The 24,162-nt window shown below is 36.8% G+C and overlaps 1 protein-coding gene across 12 annotated transcripts in view; it reads right to left on the bottom strand.

The window, feature by feature from the left end:
- The window catches only part of TANC2 (tetratricopeptide repeat, ankyrin repeat and coiled-coil containing 2), a 554,326-nt gene that overhangs the window by 428,568 nt on the left and 101,596 nt on the right, over positions 1 to 24,162 (bottom strand). The gene's annotated exons all lie outside the window — the stretch shown is intronic.

The raw sequence follows: 24,162 nt of genomic DNA on the forward strand, positions 1-24,162 counted from the left end.
AAGATGGCTGCTCTGGCTTCCAAATGTGTTGGCAAATGGGAGCTACAGCTCCAGGGTGGACAAGGTCAGCTGGAGGTCCTGGAGACAGGATGCAGTTGGTCCGGCAGGGGTCCTGGAGGTCCTTTGTGTTTGGGTGTGGGTTGTGGGATCCTGGAGGCCGGGTGCAATCCGTCGGTCTGGGGTCCTGGTGATAGGGTGCAGTCAGTTGGTCTGGGGGTCCTGGTGGCAGGGAGCAGTCAGTTGATGTGAGGGCCCCAGAGGCAGGGAGTGATCGGTCGGGCTGAGGGATCCTGGAGACAGGACTCGGTCAGTCCGGCCAGGGGTCCTACAGGGCCTGGCTGTTGTCTCAAAATGACGGCAGCCACATGTAATCAAACCTGCAGGTACTGCAACAGTGAACTTCCAGGCAGCAGCAGGCAGCTGATTCTCCACTGGTGGTCCGCGGTCAGTCTGCTGGCAGCTGTTGGATGATCCGGAGGTGAACCTCGAGCGTTGGGTGATGGATAGGAGTAAGGCAGGTGATGGACAGGCGAGAGGCAGGCAAATGGCGGATGATAGACGCCTGACAGTGAGCAATTTGCTCTCAAAAAAGGCTTCGGTATGCCGGCAGACTGCAGGTGATCACAGCAGACAAATGGGGTAAAGAGCAGGGGATCGTTAAGCAGCAAAAACTGCCTCACCGAGAAACAGATATCCTCTGCTTGAATCCGGCGTTGCGGCGCGACCAGGAACGCAGCCTCCCTCATACTTAAATTTTCAGTGAACAAACCATCAATACATAAATCACACTTAAATAATGAAATTATGTAAGATTCCCAAGGGAAACAGTATACATAGGAGATAGAAGAGATCAGAGAACTAAGTCTGGGGGCTGAATCCAACATACAGAGTCCAGGACCAGCAAAGAACATTTGACCAGACAATAAGAGCAAGCCCAGAAGAGTAGAGAAGTAAGTAAATAAAGAAAGGATGAATTCATGGAAAGGAACTGAGAGAGCAAATGTTGATAGGTCAAGTAATATGAAGAGGGAGAACTGACCTTTAGTTTAGCCAATACAAATGATTTAGCATGGTTTCTTTCTGTGAAGCACTAAAGGTGAAACTTGGTGGGATTAAGTTCAAGATAGTCATATGGAAAGATCTGGTAAAGGACATATCTTTCCCTAGACATGGAAAAAGACCCATAGAGTTCCTAGATATACTAGCTGTCATCTTATAAACATGAAAGGAAATAAATCATTGGATTTAAGATAACATTATAAAAGAATAGAGAGATGAAGACAGCAAGATACTTGTTGATACTGAATTATTGAAGAAAACTATCCTATTTCTGGCCACCATGTGATCAGCAAAACTTAAAACTTTTACTATGTGACACTTCGCAGAAAAAGTTTACTAATCCCCTATACTAAGTGATTTTTATTTTTAATTAATGTATTATAATTATACATAAAAGTGGAATTCATTGTGATGTATTCATACATGTACATGACATAATTTGGATAATTTCATTCCCCAGTACCTCCCCTCCTCCTGTCCTTGATTCCCTTTTTCTCTCTATTCTACTAACTACCCTTCTATTTTCATGAGATCCCTTTTTAATCCTTTTTCTCACTTGCTTTCTACACATGAGAAAAAACATGATCCCTGACTTCCTGAGTCTAGTCTGGCTTATTTTCTTAGCATGATATTCTCCAGTTTCATCCATCCATTTACCAGCAAATGATATAATTTTTTTCTTTTTTATGGCTGAATAAAACTCCATTTAATTTATCCATCAATTTGCTAACAGACACCTAGGCTGGTTCTATAACTTGGTTATTGTGGATTGTGCTGTTATAAACTCAGGCATGTGTGTATCACTACAGTATGCTAACTTGAATCTCCATACTGACTTACATAGTGGTTTTTACTAACTTACAGTTCCCCCAACAGTGTATAACAGTTCCTTTTCCCCTGCATCCTTCCTAGCATGTATTATTTGTATTTTTTATGACTGCCATCCTAATTGGAATGAGATAAAATCTCAGTGTAGTTTTGATCTGCATTTCCCTAATTGCAACAGATGTTGAATATTTTTTTTCCTATATTTGTTGGCTATGTGTATTTATTCTTTTGAGAAACACCTATTTATTTAGTTGTCCATTTACTGACTGGGTTATGTGGTTTTTGGTGTCAAGACCTTTTTTTTTTTTAAATCTTTATAGATTCTGGATATTAATCCTATGTCAAAAGAGTAACTGCAAAGATTTTCTACCATTCTATAACCATGCTTTTGTTTCCTTTGCTATGCAGAAACTTTTTAATTTGATGTCATCCCATTTATTAATTCTTCATTTTATTTTCTGACCTTGAGCAGTCTTATTGAGGAAGTCGTTGCCTGCACCTAAATGTTGGGAGTGTTGACCCTATGTTTTCAAAGTTTCTGGATTCCTAGGTCTTTTTAACAACTTTGAATTCATCTTTGTACAGGATGAAAGATAGGGATCTAGTTTCTAGTTTCATTCTTCTTTTTTATTTTTATTTTTTTTTTGCAGTGCTGGGGATCAAACCCAGGGCCTTGTGCATGCAAAGCAAGCACTCTACCAACTGAGCTATCTCCCCAGCCCTAGTTTCATTCTTCTATGTATGGGTATACAGTTTTTCCAGCACCATTTGTTAAAAAGTCACCTTTGTTGAGGATCAAATGACCGTATTTGTGTGGGTTTCTCTCCAGATATTATTCCATTCCATTAGTCTGTGTCTGTTTTTATGCCAGTATCATGCTATCTTTGTTACTGTATAATTGAAGTTGGGTCATGTGACGCTTCCAGCACTGCTTATTGCTTAGGCTTGCTTTTGGCAATTCTGAGCTTTTGAGCCTGCCTTTCATATAAATTTTAGGACATTTTTCTAGCTCTGTGAAGAACGTCACTGGTATTTTGATGGGGTATACATTGAAACTGTAGATTGTTTTAGTACACCAAGAAATTCTGACTCAAATTTCCTGTTTCTCAAACCATAAAAATTCTAAATAATATACTTCCCTTTACTGTGGCAGCACCAAAGTTCTTAAAGATATTAAAAGAGGAAATACATTATAAAGTGTCTGTCAACCTATTCATGCTGTTTCCTCTAAAACACAGCTCCCTCCACCTGATTATATAATAAAATTGTACGCAACATGTGTTGATGGTGTTTAATGTTTAAAGAGCTGAAAGGGACTCAATTTTTGAACTATTAATATTCATGTGATTTTAAGAAAATGAATTAAATTCTCTGAAACTTGATTTCCTTATCTATGAAGCTGATACAGTAATACCCTTCATGGTAGTTGTGAGAAACAAATGGAGTTGTATACATAAAATGACAATGCATTTGGCACAAATAAGCACATATTAAATAACTGTCTTCATCTATTATCATGATGATCAACAACACCCTTTCAATTAAAGGTAGCATAAATGTCGTTTCCTCTTCTCTATACAGACCTTCTGGATACCTACCAGGAGGAAGAATTAATTGTTCTTTCTTCCATGCTTCTATAGCACATCTATAGCACATTATAGAAATCTATATTACAGCACTGCCACACTGCAGTACTTAATTATTTATATGACTATCTCTGGACTGTAAAACATTCAAAGTGCCCTTGAAAAAGCATTTGTATGTGTGTGTGTGTGTGTGTGTGTGGGTGTGTGTGTGTGTGTGTTACTCATACACTTAAATATGCCCAGCAAGTACTCTTCCCCAGTCTTTTAAAGCCTTTTTCATCTTGATATTTACATGTCTGGTATGCAGTGGGTATTCTTTTAAAATTTTTTTATTGAATTAATTTTTTCAAGGGACATCTCTAGAATTATTACATAATGAAATCAAGCTTAAAAAGTAATATGTGGTATCAATGTAGTTCGGGATATAGTTTAAGGAATCCAGTGTTTTCTTATCTGAACTATTACTATGAAAAGAAAAGTTGAGCAGCATCATTCCAAAGCACCATGGTCTTAACCTCCACATGGATCTCAATGATCATTGTTTTTCAGATAGAATTTTCATCAGTAAACCCAGACCCACCTAAACTGAGTTAGCTCTTAAGAATACATCTACAGAGCTGGGCATGGTGGCACACGCCTGTAATCCCAGAGGCTTGGGAGGGTAAGGCAGGAGGGTTTCAAGTTCAAAGCCAGTCTCAGTAACTTAGCAAGGCACTTAGCAACTCAGTGGGACCCTGTCTTTAATAAAATATAAAAAGGGGTTGGGGATGTAGTTCAGTGGTTAAGCACACCTGGGTTCAATCCCTAGTACCAAAAAAAAGGCAAAAATATATCTATAGAATCTTTTTCTCCAAAGAGAAAAGGAAGTATTCTATACCAAATGAAGCAGATTAATGTGTCATCTGTATGGCTGTATGGCAGCTCATTCTTTTCAATAGTATGCTGTATTTTCAAAGGTTGCAGAATATAAAGATGACAAATTCACAGGTTTTTATAGACCCAGTTTACATGCTCTAAATCTAAAAAAAATATATACTTGTCTCATGATGAATTATTAATCTGTACTTGCCTAAGATAACCAAAATGTTCAGAAACAGATCTATAGCTCAAGAAAAGTTCTGCTTAAAATAGAATGTTTTGATTCTCATGATATAGTTATGCATCAATTATGATGACTAATAACATGAAAACAAAGTAGACTTGCTACTTGTAAATGGAGCAATCACTAGGAATATTATTAGTATTTTAAAAGTCGATGACTATGCTTTCAAGGTACACAATGAATATGCAAAAATGTGAAGCCTAACACTGATAAATTAATAAACTTAGAAAATAAAGGTGTCTAGTATACACATTTTGTTAATTTGCTTTTAAATAAAAATTTTATTTTAGAATAGACCTTGTAGTCACATTCCTGTCTTAATATAAACATTTGTCACAACTAATGAGTCATTACTGATGTATTATTACCTAAAGTCCACATTGTATTTAGATTTCCTTAGTTTTTATCCAATGTCTTTTTTTTCCAATCCAGATTACATTAAGTCATCAAGTCTCCTTAGACTCCTCAAAATGTGACAGTTTCTTTGACTTTCCTTGTTTATGGTGACAGTTTTAAGGAATACTAGTTAGGAGTTTCATAGAATGTCCCTAAATATTTTCTCATGATTATACTGAGTTTAAAGTTTTTTGGAAGATAGATTACCAAGGCAAATTGCCATTCTCACAGCACCATGTAAGAAAAAGTACATTCCATGGGTTTTGGGGTAATAACTCAGTGCTATAGCACTTACCCAATATCAGCAACACCCTGGGTTCGATTCCCCAGAAAAAAAAAAAAAAAAAAAAAACAGTATATGACAAAAAAAAAAAACACACACACACAAAAAAAGACAGTATATGACACTAATAGCATGAAACTAAATAAATGTGTGTGTACACAAACACACATCCTGTGTAAATGAAAAAGAATACCAAAGCTTTAGTTTTTTAGATTATACCAACATTAATGAAAACAGCCATTATCTATTTGGCCCTTACTAAGTGTCAGGAAATAGCAAATAAACTGCTGCAGAGTTACAAAGTGCAAGATCCAAGCTTTGAAACTAGTCCTGATTTTTTGTTACCCACTAACATGCTTAAAACCGTTACTCTATTAGGTTTTATCTATCTGTTTATAAATTGGAAAGATCTGTCTGTATAACTGCTATTGTAAAATATACCTTAAACTCTAAACATGCAACCATAAAATTCTAAACTACCACTTGCCCCTTCAAATCTAATCCTCTCCATTAGAGCACCCCATCTCAATGAATTCTTCACCAAATACTGTTGGTTTTCTCTCCTAAATCTCTTTAACCTATCTGCCTATTTTTGTCTCCAATCTGCATCCATTCCAATATCCATTCTCTTCTAAATGTATCCACAAACTAGCTGAGTAATCATTTAGACTGAAAATACAATTGTCACCCCTTTTAATACTTAAAATGTTTAAATAATCTCCCATCAAAAGATACAAATTCTTATCACAGTTCACTTTTCCAGCTTCATTTCTAATCAGATCTCCCTTTGTGTTCCTAATTTGACTTTCAGTTTTTGAGCTCTAGCTTCAGATGTCTAAAGCAGACACTGGGGAAACAACTATTATATATATCTAGAGAGTCAGAATAAAATGGTTTTCACCACAACAAATCCCTGCCCTCATATATGAGGATATAGACATTTCAAAGATATTAGTAATATCTCTCATTCCTATTCTTTTATGTCTCATTGGTTTATAATAAAATAAACCTTTACATTCTCTTACTTTTTATAAATATAGAATGTCAGCTACTGATAAGCTAGAAAATCGAATCTGTCCCTTTCCACATTACCCCCCAGGCACAACATCTTTCTGTTTTTATTGGATAACTGTATTTAAATACTTTGACATTCATTAAAGATGGAAGTAATTAAAAGCCAAATGATTTTATATTATCTAAATATGCCTCAACTTGTTCTTTCAAATAAATGATACTCTTTCCTATTATGCCTAAGGAATGCTTTGTTTTTATAGGGTATATATAAATATGTTTTTAAAGTACTTAGCATAATACGATGCACTTGTGGGTACCTAATATTTATTGTTTGATGGTGATAAGGGTAATGAAAACAAAAATTTGAGAGCAAAATATTTTAAGAAAAAAATCCTATTAAAGCTAACAATATGACCTTGGTATAAGCTATATATACATTCAAAAACAATATTCCTTTCCCTAGAATTGTCACCAGTAAGGTTCTTACTAATCTACTACATTTTGTGTTCTTCTCCCAAAAAACAAATAAAAGTGAATACAACAAATAAGTGGTTGCAAAACACAAATCATGATAATCAAACAGAATATAGAAATATTTAATCAAAGACTAAGAGCTTAATAAAGAATCCAGAAAACAGACTCATTCGCCAAAAACACACACAACATGCAACAGACTCTGCATATAAGAGTAAGTTTGCATTATAAATCACTAGAGAAAAGGGAGGCCTTTCAATAACAAATAGGGTAAGAAAGTTGCCTTTTTTGCAGGGATCTCATGAAAATCAAAGAGAGATCAGTAGAGGAAAGGAACCAGGGTGAGGAGATGAGAAGAAGGGGTGAACTGTTGGAGAGTAATACTGGCCAGATTATTGCATCGTGTGCATATACGAATATGCAACAACAAATTCCATCATTATGTACAACTATAATGCCTCAACTAAAAAATGTGGAAAGGGGGAAGAGAAGAAAACTGCCTTTTTCCATATGATAAAAAATAACCTACTCACACCACAATCCTTTTATCAAAGAATTAAGAGAGGGGTTTCAAGATGGCGGCCTAGAGGGTGGCTGCATTTCATGTTGCTCCAGGACTCAGGATACAAAAGAGGAGATATTGAGAGACTTGGGACCAACTCAAAGCAGCCGGGTGAGTCTCTCCCGTTGGGGAGGTGTCCCGGATGGGGCGATAGTCCCAGAACGCAGGAACTTTGTGAAGTAGAGCTGCTGGCGAGACACCCCTCCCCCCGCTGGAGCAGTGAACTCGGACAACTGGGAGCGTCGTAGAGGAGGCCGCTCAGCACAGCGCTGGGACTCAGAGCAACCACTGGGGCTCCGGGCAGCTGCCCAGAGGAGGAGAGTTGAGGAGAGCTGTTTGGACTCAGAGCAACCACCCCTGAACACCGGGGACCTGCCCGGAGGAGGAGGAGGAGAAGTGTGGCAGCTTGGATTCGGAGTGACTATACTAGAGCTACAGGCGGTTGCCAGAGGAGGAGGCGAGTGGTGAGTTGTTTGGACTCAAAGCAACCGCTCCTGAACACAGGGGGGCTGCCTGGAGGAGGAGCGCGGTGGGTCGCTTGGTCTCGAGTGGCCGCACTAGAGGTCCAGGCGGCGGCCCGGAGGAGGCTTGCAGCGGACCACGTGGACTCAGATCGACTAAGAGTGACCGCTCCTGAACACCTGGGGAGGAGGAGGGTTACCTGGAGGAGGACAAGGAACAGGGCGGGTCACTTGGACTCGGAGTGACTGCCCAGGGCTACGGGTGGTTGGCGGGAGGAGGAGGCACGCAGTGAATTGCATGGACTCCTGGTGACCGCACCGGAACACGGGTTGGCTGTCTGGAGTAAGAGGCGTGCGGCAGGTCTCTGGGACTCAGAGCGGTTGTACGGGGATCCAGGTGGCTGCTCACAGGAGGGGCCGCAGAGCCAGGCAATTAGGTGCAGAGCAGGGTCCCAGGATCTAGGAGGCTTCTTGGTGGAAGAGCCGCACAGAGACACGCTTAGGGGCGGAGCGAAGGTTCCAGGACTGTGGGCAGATTCTCTGAGGAGGGGCAGCCTAAGGACACTCATCTGTGAAGGGTGAGGCTCCCAGGCTCAGGAGGTAGGGCCGGGCCCCTGGGAACTTTGCAGAGGAAGGCAGCCCAGCCCAGGCGGTAGCTGTAAATTGAAGGGAAACTCTAAGAGGGGAACTGACCTGCAAGACCTCCCCACCGCGTGAGCCTTACCCTGCTGGGTGAGGTTTCCCCACAAGGACGATAAAACCAGAGACATAGGCCCAAACAGGCCTTGCCTCAGCCTGCAGCCTAGTTCCCCTTTGGATGACCACTGGTCAACAAGTGGAGGCACCTCTGCCCACTAGCAGGGAATATACCCCACCTGAAGGCCACCACTCCTAGAGAGGCAGCTTCCTTGTGGAGCACCGCATTATCAACTTCCTCCAAGACTTCAGCCTTCTGAAGGCTAAGAGGGGATATATAGAAATCTTCAGGGACATTGTAATTCGGTGGAGGAAATCTGCAATATCTCAGCGGTCCACTGATACCTGAACAATATGAGAAAACAAGGAAAGAAAATGCCCCAAACAAATCTAGATGTTACATCAATAAAACCCAATGACAGCATGGCAGAAGAAATGACAGAAAAGGAGTTCGGAATGTACATACATATGCAACAGAATGAAACTAAACCCATATCTCTCACCATGCACGAAACTAAACTCAAAATGGATTAAGGACCTCGGAATCAGACCAGAGACCTGCAGATTACAGAAGAAAATGTAGGTCCAGATCTTCAACATGTCAGCCTAGGACCAGACTTCCTCAACAGGACTCCCATAGCACAAGAAATAAAAGCAAGAATCAATAACTGGGATAGATTCAAACTAAAATGCTTTCTCTCAGCAAAGGAAACTATCAGCAATGAGAAGAAAGAGCCTACAGAGTGGGAGAATATCTTTGCCAATCATACTTCAGATAGAGCACTAATCTCCAGAATCTATAAAGAACTCAAAAAACTCTACACCAAGAATACAAATAATCCAGTCGACAAATGGGCTAAGGAAATGAACAGACACTTCACAGAAGAAGATGTACAAGCAATCAACAGATATATGAAAAAATGTTCAACATCTCTAGTAATAAGAGAAATGCAAATCAAAACCACCCTAAGATTCCATCTCACCCCAATTAGAATGGCGATTATCAAAAATACAAGCAACAACAGGTGTTGGCAAGGATGTGGGGAGAAAGGTACACTCATACATTGCTGATGGGGCTGCAAATTAGTGCAGCCACCCTGGAAAGCAGTGTGGAGATTCCTTAGAAAACTTGGAATGGAACTACCATTTGACCCAGCTATCCCACTCCTCGGCCTATACCCAAAGGACTTAAAATCAGCATACTACAGAGATACAGCCACATCAATGTTCATAGCTGCTCAATTCACAATAGCCAGACTGTGGAACCAACCTAGATGGCCTTCAATTGATGAATGGATAAAGAAACCGTGGTATATATATACAATGGAATATTACTCAGCCATAAAGAATGATAAAATTATGGCATTTGCAGGCAAATGGATGAAATTGGAGAATATCATGCTAAGTGAGATAAGCCAATCTCAAAAAGCCAAAGGACGAATGATATCGCTAATAAGTGGATGATGACACATAATGGGGAGAGGGAAGGGTTAGTGTTAGGGTTAGAGTTAGGGTTAGGGAGGGTGGCAAGAATGCAGGAAGGAAGGACTGTATAGCGGGAAAAGAGGGGTGGGGGGAAGGGAAAAATAACAGAATGAAACAACATTACTCTATGTAAATTTATGATTACACAAATGGTATGCATTTATGCCATGTATCCCATTTGTTTACAATAAAAAAAAGAATTAAGAGAAAATATACAAATTCAACTGCACTGAAAAACTGAAAGTAAAAATCTTACAACTATTTCAAGAAAATATAGAATATATTTGTGATCTCTGAGTAAGAAAAGATTCCTAAAACAACATGCAGGATAAACACTAATGATAAATTTGAATAAACTATAAATTTAATTTCTCTTCAACAGAAGTTTGGAGTTCAGATACTAAAATCAAAAGCAAAGTTTTAAGCCAGATATACGGGGTATACATTATCTGCAATAAATATCACAATCTAAGGATCAATCTAGATCAGAGGTCTGTAAACTACAGGAAGAAAGTAAATAGTTTAGGTTTTGCAGATCCTATGATCTCTTGTCATGACTATTCAACTCTGCCATTGATTCTAACACAAAAGCATGCACAGATAATACGTTAATAGTATGTGCTTATATTCCAATAGCTATTCATCAACACTGAAATCTGAATTTCATGTAATTTTCATATTGTCATGAAAATGAAACTGCAATCCCCTTTAATATTTTATAAATCATTTTATGTAAAAACCATTCTTATTTCAAAGTTTGCATAAAAACAGGTAGTAGACTAAATTTAGTTCATGGGCTACAGGTGGCTAAACCTTGTCTAGAATATAGGAAGAATTCCTATAAACCAATAAGAAAAAGGATATTAACAAATAAGAAAATTTTACTTAAAAGAAAAACACAGAAATTAAATCAATAGGATAATATCTTCTATCTACAAGATCAAAAAAAATTTAAGTGGGCCCATACGAACACAAGCAAGGATATGGCAAGACAGGAACTCTCAAATACTCCTAAGAAAAATACAAATTGGTATAGTGACAACAATACAGAAATTATCTAGTAAAGGTGAAAATGGAAATAACCTACATCCTGGCAATTCTACTTCTGAGTAGAATCTCCAGAAAAACTCCAGTATGTGTACAAAGACACTCACTGCAGTACTATTTGTAATCATACACAAGTGCCACACCACCAGCAATAACAAAATTGAAATAAACTCTAATTTCTAGTAGGAGGGAAATAGATAAAAGAAATAATGTTCATAAAATTGAATATTATATATACAGTATATAAAAGAAAGAAATTATAACCAAAAAGGGCAAAAAGCAAGACATAAAATGATAGAATTATGCCTTTCAGTAAATTTTAAAACACAATAAAATTGTTCATAGATACATTTATTATGGGATTTTTCATCTCTTATAAAGGAGATTCAAACATCAATTGTTGTTTGTTTGATTGATTTTTGTATTGGGGATTGAACCCAGGGGTATTTTATCTCGGAGCTACATTCCCAGTTCTTTTTATTTCTTTGTTTGAGACAGGGTCTCACTAAGTTGCTTAGGCCCTCAATAAGTTGCTGAGTCTGGCCTCAAACTTGTGGTCCTCCTGCCTCAGCCTTCCAAGTCACTGGGATTACAGGCATGTACCACCACATCTGGCTCAAACATCAATTTTTAAAACAATGTCTAAATTTATCAATGTACATTTTCTACATCTGTGTGCCTCTGTGTTAGAATATGGCTACAGCAATGAAAACCTAGTGAAAAACCATGCCATGTTTTATTTTGAAAGTTATAAGAATTTACATTTTAGAACAATAAAATTCACTTTTTGGAAAATTCATTCTTATAGCAAAATAGAGAATGGACTAAAGGGTACTGAAACTAGAGACAGTAATTTAAATGAGATGAGATGAAATGCTAAATAAAGCAGTAAAAATGAAGAAATCAAGAAAAGACAAAGTTCTGAAATATTCAGGATTTTAATCAATTGGACTTACGTCTCAGTAGGTTTGGGCATTCATGTTGAGGAGTAAATAAGCTTAACACATTTTTCCAACTGCTTCCTATATACATTGCTACGTATGGACTTTTAAGTAGCTTTTAGAACTACACATCTGTATTACCTCATCAAGCTGTAGCTAAATGACTGTATGAACAAATTATCACTTAAAGCAGTTTTGAAAGATGTACTAGAAAGATTTCCCCAGCTCTGTAGTTTCTGCCAAGATATATACACAATGTAAGCTTCTGAGGGCTAATGACACAACTGAATACTAACACATCTTAATCTTCAGTTATTAAAAAAAGATGATAAAAGAGTTCAAAAACACACTAGTACAAATCCTGGCTCCAATATTACTGTATGATTTTGGCCAACTCATTTAATAATCTTTTTCTGTGGTCAGTTTCCTCATTTGCTAAATGAGAAAAATAATAGCCTTTATTCTATGAGGTTATAAAAATTAAATTAATATAATTATGTATTTATGTACATATGTGTGTGTGCTTGCTGTTATTATTAATTCATCAGTAACTGGGAGCCCACTAAGTGCTGGAGCTTTGTACATGTTCTGGAGAAGTGGATGTAACAAATTTACATTTTTGTCCTGTTAAAGTACATAGCCATTGCACAAGGAGAAATATGTGAGCTAATGTGCAGTCTTGAACCAATTAATTCCTGAAGCTATTTCTCAACCTACTCAAGCTTATCAACAATTTTAATGTCATTTCATTTTTCAACAATTGCTAAAACTCAATGGAAAAGGTTTGAGGATGAAGATATATAGAAAAAAATCTTTCCTAAAATATAAACCTAGAAATATTGTCATTTTGTAGACAATATTTTCGTTTGTATCTCTAAATTTTCCTGTTACTATATTTCTTCCATCTTTAATGTAGACTAAGCTAAAATACCCATAAATAAGTCTTCCACAAACTTCTCTCAATTTCCCCCATTCCAAATTCTTCCTCTTTTATTTCTATGGCCCTTAATTACATTGTCAGTCTGAAAGATTCATAAATAATATCCTCAGAAACTACCTGGACCTTAGAACTATACAAAGACAATGACAGCTCAATTAATACTAACAAGGGTTTACTTTATCACTTAGCTGAAAACGAATTATTCTATTTATAGTATAAAATCTTTTGTTTTTATGCATTTTCTTTAATGAAACAATGTTCATTTATTGCCAAAAACATTTCATACAACAGTCATTCCTTCCTCATTTTACTTTGTAACACTGTCGATCAACAAAAGACAGCTTAATTGCATCTAGCACCCTGTTACAAATTTCAGTACTAATCCTTGCCAGCCATTTTGTTTTCAGCTTGTAACACTTGCAGCCAGCTGCCTTCAGCCTGATTCTATTAACATACCGGATAATTTAGAAAATAAGCACTGAAATGGAACCTGTAAGATACAGTTTATATTTATCAGACTATACCTACATATTGGATATTTCTCTTTAAATATGCTTTGTTTTATGATGCTTTTCCATTTCCTGTCAATATAATTCCTTCTCTTAAATACTCATTCTTGTTCACAGTCCAGCAGATCATCTAGCCAACAGAAATAAATACATAAAAGCTAACACACATTATTCTCACATCTCAAGGGTATTTCTAATAGCCAGCAGACAGCAAACAATTCTCCACCTGTTTTTGACTTGCAACATCCTGCTACTCGAATAACAATAACACTGAATCACTGAAGTTGAAGATGACAAATTACCTAATGCAATTTTAATATGATGGAGAAGGGTGGGGCCAAAGAATTATGATTAGTGTACTGTTCCTCAGAATTCTTTTATTCTCTATCACAATCCCCTTCCTTCAACAAGTACCATTCATCCATATTTAATAAATGTTCTGAAACTGTTATTCATTAATCTATCACTTAATATAAAACTCTTTTTAGAGACTCTTGTAGTTGACTATTTAGAAATTTCCTTAACTTCATAGGATATAACACTCTCTTAAACTAACAGTAAGTGAAGCGAGAGAGAGAGAGAGAGAGAGAGAGAAAGAGAGAGAGAGAGAGAGAGAGAGAGAGAGAAGAAAATGGAATTGCTGAAAGGGAAAAAAGACCTGGGAAGCAAAAGAAGTCTCAAAGATAAAGATTCAGGACGAGCTTTAGCAATCTCATTTTCTCTTTCAAATCCTACCCCCACCCCACCCATCCCCAAGGCATTTGCTTTTAATGTGATGCTAACTAACCACCAGGGCTGCTGTGGAAGCCTCTGGTCAGAATGGATTTCAAGGCTGCTGTTTTGTGATGAACCAATCAGATCTCTTTGTTTCATCTGCAACATTCCATCAGGGTTATATAACATTTTAGATACATGAAACATTCTAATAATACAGTATATTTCAATCTATAGTTAGCTATTCACTATCACTTAATTTGGCATGTAAAAATCCCATATTATTCTGTGTCCATCAATAAAATCAAAGAAATACAGCACCGAATTTTTTTCCCCCACTTTTGGAGAAGAATGAATTTGATTTGTCTAATAGAGTTTTTGAAAATATACAATATGAGCACTCTGCAGACTGTTAAAATTAATGCTGATTCCTTATTATTTCTGTCTACAGTAAAGTAGGAGAGGTAATCTAACAGTGGCAGTCAGACAGTTGTTAATTCTTATCATATATAAAAATCCCTTATTACAGAATAAAACATTATAAACAGATCTTTAAGTTCAGGATGATCCTTTTCAAAAAAAAATTAAAAAAAAAGTATTAGTCAAGAATTTAAAATGTTTGTACAAATATTCTCTCAAATAGGAAAATCTGAACTCTGAATGTCATACCCACAATACTAGCCAAAGTAATGTATCAGCAGCATTATAATCAGAACACCTGGAATGGAACTATATAAATATATTTCTTCTTTCTCCCCACCCCACCAGAGATAACACTGTGTAACTTAAAAACTGCTCTTCTGGGCTATTAATACACTAACTCAGACATGCAAAAACTATTAAGGCAGAATCTGTAAATATAGTATATTTTTTCTTTTTACTACTCAAAGGCATCCCACAGATGACTACAAATCAGCACAGGATTAAAATAGTGCTCCAAAGCATAAAAAGCTGAATCTGTTGGGTGTGGCTTAAGAAAACATCTTGTCTCAACTGGACAGTTCCCCAACAGCATGCAGTCACAGAAGCCTAAAATATCCGAGCACTTAAGCCAAGTGCTTCCGGGAGCGGGTGGGAACTAAACCTCCATGTTTTTTCTATGCATGATGTTCAATTGTTTCTATACTGCACTTCTAAAATGACAGTGCCTGAGTCAATGCTGAGCATTGCTCAAGAAACCAAAGACAAATATTTTACTTGCCCTACTTCCTCTCCTTTATTTTAAACTCACTGTCTACAACATGGCCGTTCTTACAAACATTTTGCTTTCATAAAAGAAGTAATCATTTAAATCATGACTATGTGCAATGCGAACTCACACTGCATTAAAGTCATCAATAAAATATGAAGTGCCAACTCCAGTGTTCATCCTACTGATTTTTCCACATCTCACCAGAGAATGCTCTACTAATGCTTTTTGCTATTGCAAAATGAACCATATAAGGAAGGAGACATTGGCAGGAGCTGCGACAAATGTGTACAAAAGAAAATATAAACCTTTAAGTGCATACTTTTTAAAAAATCGACTACCAATTGGTAACAAAAACCTTTCATAAACACATAACTATATCTATGTCTCATATACACAAACTGCACATTTTGAGAAATAAATCTGTTTATAAGCTACCATACATGCATTTATTAATGTTACACATGCAATATACCTGAATCTCTATATATGGAAGGCATGCAGATTTCAGAACTCTAATAGTTTCATTCTTAAACAGTCATAATTAAATGTTCAAAGAGCTAAGAACAACTGGCATACTGAACCACGGCTAAGCCTTTAGTCTTGTTAAACAATTTTCTCTCCTATTCAGTGTAGCAAACCCACCTCTGAATCATATTGACGGTTACTTTTTCCCCAAGCCCTGAACGTGCTGCACCATTCTGTCTGTCTCCTGGACAGTGAAGAAATCGGCAGAACAGCAGTGAAGGAGTGTACTGGAGTCAGCAGAGTCAGTGCCAGCCTCCTACTGCAGTCTGTATATTGAACGCACTCAAACCCACAGGTGCCTACGTAAAATCCTCCAGCTGCAGCCTGCAACTTAATGTTCCTTCAGCAGTAAATCTGTATGCTACTTTCACTTTGCTTTAACCAACAAATGGACAGAATGCACAACAATGTGCCACCTTTAAAAAAGGATTTTTAATAAAATACTTACATAGACGTTGCCTCTACTAAGTAGCCAAAATGAATGACTTTTTAATGATCTAGATCAGAATAATCACCAAAAGAGAAATGCATTTCTAAAAGCTCTAAAACTCCCAAATTGATCATTTAATTTTTTCAAGAAAATAGAACATTAAAAACTAACAGGTCTTAAATCTTCCTATAAACTAGCCTATGAAAGTATTTTTTCACATACCATATCAAAATCAAGTATAAGTGCAAAAATAGGCTTGCTTCTACTCATACTTTTTATCAAAATGCCATTTATCAAAATAAAATAAGAAACTTATCTGTTAAAAAGGCAGGGTAAACAAGGCTCAATAAATGACAAATGAGTCAAGAAACAGAGACTCAGAATCCTTTCACATAAACTTCAAACACATAAACTTTTATCTTACCAGGATTATAAAATTTAAAAACTAAAAGAAACCATTAAAAAAGTAGACTTAACCCTTTGGTTTTTCAGATGAACAAATTAAGGAGCAGAGAGATTGAAGCTAAAGTACCTTTCTCAAGGTCACACAACTTCAGTAGCAGAACCTGCTTTTCTAAATACACCTTTTAATAAATAACTAATAACTACTGAAATTCACCCAAGATTAAACAGTAACTCAAATATTCCTATAACTATTAAATAAATCAAGTCTATAGCTAAAAAATCATTTATGAAAAACAATGTCATCCCAAGTAGTTTCACAGGTGAATTTCATCATACATTTAAAGACATAACATCACTTCTACAAAATTTCTTGCAGAAGATTAGAGGAAACACTTCTAACTCAGTTTATGAGAGCAGAATTATACAGATAACAAACCAAATTAACACACTTAAAAAAAGACCAAAATTCCTTATGAACATAAAAAAAATCATCAACAGAATATTAGCAGATCAAATCCAGTAATGTCTAAAACTCACAACACACTATGCTCAACTAGTTTAATATATTAAAATTATTACATGTAGTCCACCACATCAGTTCAAAGAAAAAAAAAAATCACATGCTCATATTACTGATGCTTTTAACAAATTTAACACATGAAAAAAAAAAAAAAAACTACTTAGTGGTGAAAAACTAAGATCAGGGACAAAACAAGAACACCCACATCTCATCATTCTTAGAAACCTGCCACACCAGAATTGGTGAGTCACATGAGAATATTAATAAAGGTCATACATACTAAAAAGGAAGAAATAAAACTCTCATTCTCAGAAGACACTGTCCACTTTAAAAATTCAAAGGAATCTAACAAAAACAAAAAACAAAGCAAAACAAAAATACTTCTTGGAACTAATAAGTGAGTTTTAGCGTCACAAGATATGAAATTAGAAAACAAAAATCAATCATATTTATATATTCATACATCTATATGCTTTATATATTAGCAATATATAATTAGAGACCAAAATTTAAAAAACAATACCAGAGGAAAGGGAAAAAGGGAAAGCAAAGAAGTACCAGTTTGTGTGTGTGGGGGGGGGGATAATGATGAGCTACTTAAAAAAAAGTCTAATAAGCCCAGTGTGGTGGCACATGCACGTAATCCCGGAGAATCAGGACTCTGAGACAGGAGAATCACAAGTTCAAAGTCAGCCTCAGCAACTTAGCAAGGTCCTAAGTAACTTACTGAGACTCTGTCTCAAAATAAAAGACAGAAATGGCTGGGGATGTAGCTCAGTGGTTTAACACCCCTGGGTTCAATCCCCAGTACCAAAAAAAAAAAAAAAAGTCAATCTAATAATATATGCACCAGATCTGCATGCTAAAAAATACAAAATCCTGATGAAAGATATTAAATAAGACCTAAATAAATGGAAAGACACATGTTCATGAACTGGAAGACCCCACCTGGCACAAACATTATTTCTATCCCAGTTTATCTACAGATTTAATGTAACTCCAACCAAAATCCCAGAAGGATTTAAATATGGAAAAATTCACTCTAAAATGTATATGGGAAGACAAAGGATGTAAGTAAAATAACTAAAACATTTTTTAAAAAGAACAACGTTTGGGTTATCTACCCTATTTTAAGCCTTGCTATAAAGATACAGTAATGAAGATAAAGTAGTATTGGTGAAAGGATATAAACATAGGTCAGTGAAGAGACACTGCAGAAACAGACCCAAACAAGTAAGGCCACTGATTTTTTAATAATGATCCAAAAGTAATTCAAAGGATAAAGGATCGTATTTTCCATAGTGATGCTGAAAAAAGTACACATCCACATTGAATAAAAAAAAAAAAAAAAAAAAAAATCAACTTTAACCTCAAAGAACTCAAAATGGATCACAGATCAAAATACAAAATATAAAACTTTTAGAAGAAAACATAGGAGAAATATTCATAACCTGGGTTTAGGCAAAGAGTTTTTGGAGGCTTTTTGTCTTTGTGTTTTTATTCAATGATAAAAAAATCAAACCACCTAATGAAAAAGTAGGTAAAAGATCTTCAAGACTCATCACCATACAGGATATATGAAAGACAAGTACATGAAAAGATATTCATGAGTCAGTAGAGAAAAGCAGATTCAAACCATAATAAAATAGCACCACACATTTAATAGAATGGGTACTTTAAAAAAAAAAAAATAACGACAGCAAGTGTCACCACGGATATGAAGCAATTGGAACTCATATATTACTGGTGGGAATGAAATGGTACAGCCACTCCAGAAAACAGTCTGGTAGTTTCTTAAAAAGTTAAACATACACTTACCATATAATTCAATAATCCCACTCCTAGTCATTGACCCTAGAGACATGAAAACTTATGTTTACATGAAAACCTGTACATGAATATTTACAATGGCTCTATTTACAATCACCAAAAATTGGAAATAACCTAAATGTTCTTTAATGGGTGAATGAATAAACAAACCAGGATACATCCATACAAGAGCATACTACTCAGCAATAAAAAGGAACAGACTATTGCTTAACACAACAACTTGGATAAATCTCAAAGGCATAAGCCAAATGAAAGAAGACAGTCTTAAAAGGTCACATACTGTAGTATTCCATTTATATGACATTCTTAAAAAAAAAAAAAGAAAGAAAAGAAAACTACAGAAAAGGAGAGCAGTTCATTGGTTTCTAGGGTTAGGGCTGCAGAAGAGTGTGACTAGAAAGGAACATCACGATATAAACTGTACCATACACACTCTAAATGTAATTTTTTTAAACTTCAATCACCACTAAGTGGTCATAAATTCCAATTCTAGATCTCCCCCTCTGCCATCTATGCTGGATCTCTAACGCATTTACCTAACTTCCCTGGATATCCAAATACCCCAAAATGAATTCATTACTTTTCCCCTTATGCTCAGATGAATAGCACCACCATTCACACAGTCACCTATGTCAGAAACATGGTGTCTTCCTTGAATATATGTTCTGTGGGTTACATGATTAGGAAAGCATGACGTAATAAGAAATACATTTATGGTCTCTGCCCTATCAATTCCTGACACAGAGTTTCTAAAACTCTTGCAATTTCCTGACTGGTAGGGGAGCATCTTCTGTTATAATATTCCCTGGTTATAGACACAAGAGCTTCTAGTGATAGAGGGCAGACAAACATAGGTGGTAGGAACATGGGGTTAATTCTATAAAATGGAATAATACTATAAAATGGGCCCACTGTGTTGACTTCCACATGCTTTCACTTTAAAAAGTAATTTACCTGCAGCATCACCTGGTTTAAGTGGACAAGATATATTACATTCCTCAGCAAACTACCTGTTATCTGCAGGAGAAATGCAGGCTTGAAATAATTCTGACAAGAGGACCACAAGTTACCCTGAAGCAGGGACTTTTGTGACCCTTTCACAGACCAGATACCAGAACTCAGAAGATAAGGATAATCCCCACTAACCATAAAATCTGTAAGAATAGGTTCTAATTAGAACAGTTCAGCATGAGCCAAAGTGATCTATAGTGGTCATGGCAGTGGGGACTTCAGTCTAATGTCATCCTGTTGTCAGTCAAAAGTCAAGAGGGGGACCTGGGCGGACTCTCTGGAAACTTCCCTGGGACCCCAATAAAACTGGAGGGTAGAAGAGGTTCTTCTCCTCTGAGAGGACCCACTCCCTTGAGAGTGTCTATCCCCTTAACCCCTTTCCTATCCTTTCTGAGTGACGTCTGAAATCTTTCTGACTCTATCACAGGAATCAGGATCTTAAGGGGGCCTCCGCACTACCTGTTTCCAAAAAGGCCCCAGCCCTGTAACATTAGGACTCTTGGAAACTTAACACAGGGAGTGAGAAGAAAAAGTGTCTTTTTCTTTGTTAATAAGATGACTGGTGGCTAAAAAAGCCTGGATACCTTCAGGAAAGGGGTTGAATGTCAGAAGAACCAATCATCGTTAGAGGGAACTTTTAGCTCCATCACCCTAACATCTGGGGATGGGAGGAAAAAACTGGAGAAAGGACTGAGATCAAGTACAAACACCAATGAACAATGACTTAATCAATCATGCCTTCCTAATGACACCTCCATAAAAACTCAAATCAATGGAGTTCTTGGTCAGTCAATGTATACTGGTGAACACGTGCACATGCTGAGAGGATGGCATACCCCAGCTCCACAAGGACAAACGTACCTGTGCACAGTACCCTGTCAGACCTCATCTTATATACCACTTTATCTGGTTATTATGAAAGAAATAGCTTTTATAATAAACAACTTGGATAAATCTCAAAGGCAGTAAACACATGTGTTTTCCTCAGTTGTCTGAGCCATTTTAACAAATTATTGAACCCAAGAAAATGGTCATGGGAACCCCTGATTTGTAGATAGTAGATCCAAAGTACTAGAGGCCCAGACTTGCCATTGGTATCTAAAGGGGAAGGCAGACATGTGCGACTTTACTGATGTGGTCTGCATGAATGCTGGGTAGTATCAGAACCGAATTGTAGGACACCCAATTGGTGTCCACAGAGTTGGAGAATAGCTTAAGGTAGGGGTATAATTGATGTCAGAAGTCTTGATCTATAGCAGTGATGTATCCCTAGAAGTTCTAACTATATCTAGCACCTAGCAAGCACTCAATAAATATTTTTGGTGAGTGAATGAAAAAATAAGACTACAGTTCCTTATTCATTTTACCCACACTTGACAAAATATCAAGTTCAGTTGATTCTTTTTTGACATCTCTCCATCCCCACTGGCACCCTCTTAATTCAAACTGTCATTATCTCACTTGGGTACTACTGCAATAACTCCTAAAGATGACAGGTGTCATTCTACCTAACCAACATCACACATATCTCTTTCTGAGAATTAACCCTTTACCAACCATCCACTCATTTTCTCCCTCCTCTGCCACAGTTGATTTTCACTGGGATAGGTGCCCAACTCGACCCAAGAGGAAATGATTACTAACCTTACTCAAACCTAATCTAAAATGTAACTGACTTGTCCAAGGGCCAATACAGATCTAAATTAGGCCAAAGTTAATTTATCCATCAGCATCAGAATTGAGTCAGTAATCCTCTCTGGGTGCCTGGACTGTTAAGATACAAAACTCAAATACTGGTAGCCATGCTCCATTATTTGAACTGAACAGCACAGGAAACTAATGTGTTAGGTCAAAAAAGAATGAGATAGACATGCAAGTAAATATAAGAAATGGCAGCCAAAACTAAAAGTATAGTTCACTTAATGTGTCAAGCTCTCCCACAATTTCATGCTTTTATACTGAATGTGCCTGAGGCTTCCTTTTCCCCATTTCTTGAACTGGCTAACTACTCTATGGGTGCAGTGATAGACAAAAACTCCTCCAAGAATTGCATTTCTCTCCAGTCTGGGATGAATCCTTTCCTCTGGACTCTAGTAGACATGGTGTAGAACTTTAACAATTTATTTTAATAATATGTGTTTACTTTTGCTGTGATATAATTTGCTAAAGATGATGTCTTTTATTTCTAAGTAAACTGTTTTCCCAGGTAGTTTACCTGGCCCATAGTATGTGCTTATTAAGTAATCAGGGATACAAAGACAACACGAAGAGGGAGGAGAGTATGTCTAGATAGTACTTAATACTATGTTAGCCTTAGAGTGTGAAGAGGTTAGAAGGTTAATAGAAGGAGCTTGATTTACTAGCAATATGATCATCAATTTTCACGAAAGGAACAAAGTAGAATGGCAAACTAACACAATATCCTGAGTAAAGTAATAACTACACTGACTATGAATATGAGTACCAGAGGTAATAGAACAAATTTTTGGAGCAAAAAAATACATGCAGACATTACACTGAAATTTGTTTTCTTTTTTCAGCATTATATTTCTCTCACTAAACATTCGCCAAACCATGTCTTCTGTGTTTAGGATGGAAGGTAACAAAAGGGGAAAAAGGCAAAAAGGGGGGGGGGGGACAATTCATAAGAAAAAATAAGGGCAATTCTCCCATCCATTCCTACTCCAGACTAGAAAGGAATTACCCTGGTCAAGAATAATAATAGAAATCTATCTTCTGGAATAATCAGCTAGTTGGTTTCCCATGTGGGACCTGTCATGCTAAAATCCTCTGGTTTTGGATCCAGTCCTCAGCTTTGCAGGTCAAGTCTTTAATGATCTTCCAGAAAGACAGACTGATTTACACTATGACTGTCCTACATGTCTACAAAATATTAATATTATTAACAAACTTAAGGAGATCCTCTCTTTCCTATATTTGGGCAAATGTGGCTTTGTCCTTTCAATTCTTGGTATGGAAAAGATTGATAATTTTAAAAATAAAACTCTAGGTCAGAAAAACAATGTGGCAGGTTCCACCAGTTGCCCATCCAATCCCTTCTTTCATTAATGGATCCTTCATTTTATTTTAGGTATTTCTTCACAGTAGGTTAGTTCTCTTCCTAACCCCTGGCAGTAACCCTTGATTAGCAAATAAATCTTAATAAGGTCTGCAATTTTATTAATTGATTTAAGAAAGGTAATTTGGCCAAAGGGGTGTGAGTTGAATGGGGGTGCTGAGGGGTGGCTTTCAGAAAACTTTTATTTAATCTGAAAAAGACACCCCAAGAAAAGGCCAGATCTACTAGTCACTGAACAATACTGTGTGTGGATGTAAAAACTGAATATGTTGCAGTCCCCTCGCAGCTATGTGAGAAGGAATCTGGAAACAGCAACCAATGTGCTGAAAATAGCAGAGTAGGAAGAACTAAAGAAACCGAGTCTTCGGTGATGCTGTTGTGCTTTAGAATTCACTCATCTATAATTTTCTAAAATTTTTAGTTGAGTGACTTTATAAATTCCCTTAATGTCTCAGTTTTTTTAAGTTGGATCTTTGGCTATTTTAATTATTCCAACTGCTACAACAACAAATAAACTGACCAGGGAAGAAACTACATAGTGTCTAATCAAATTGAAAATTTAACAGGAAGTTCTCGTTTCCTCTAAAATTTTCAAATTTAATAAATCTGGAATCTGAAAGTCTGAGCTTAGATGTTAAAATCTTTTTCCTTCCAGTTTAAAATCCTGCCATGGCTCCCTTGCCACAGGAAGGGCATAATCCAAATTCTTTAGCATGGCATATAAAACACATCATTAACTGATGAGTGATTAACTAGTCTTTTTATTAACTTTCTAATTCATCCTAAGTTCCAGGAATAGACAGAATTTTTGTAATTACCAGAAAGGACCATAAAGTGTGTATCTCCATTCACTGGCAAATGCTGCTTTCTCTATTTGTATCCCTAACTCCTACTTATCCTTCATTTTCCTCCCCACTCCCTTCTTTTATGTGATGCTGGGAATCAAATCCAGAGCCTCACACATGCCAGCAAATGCTCTACCATGGAGCCTTATCCCCAGCCCTACCTACTTTATTCTTCAAAACTCAATTGCATTTTCTTCTCCTCCTTGCCTCTTCTCCAAATGTATTGTT

This window comes from Sciurus vulgaris (genome assembly GCF_902686455.1).
Source record: "Sciurus vulgaris genome assembly, chromosome: 3".
Taxonomy (NCBI): Eukaryota; Metazoa; Chordata; class Mammalia; order Rodentia; family Sciuridae; genus Sciurus; species Sciurus vulgaris.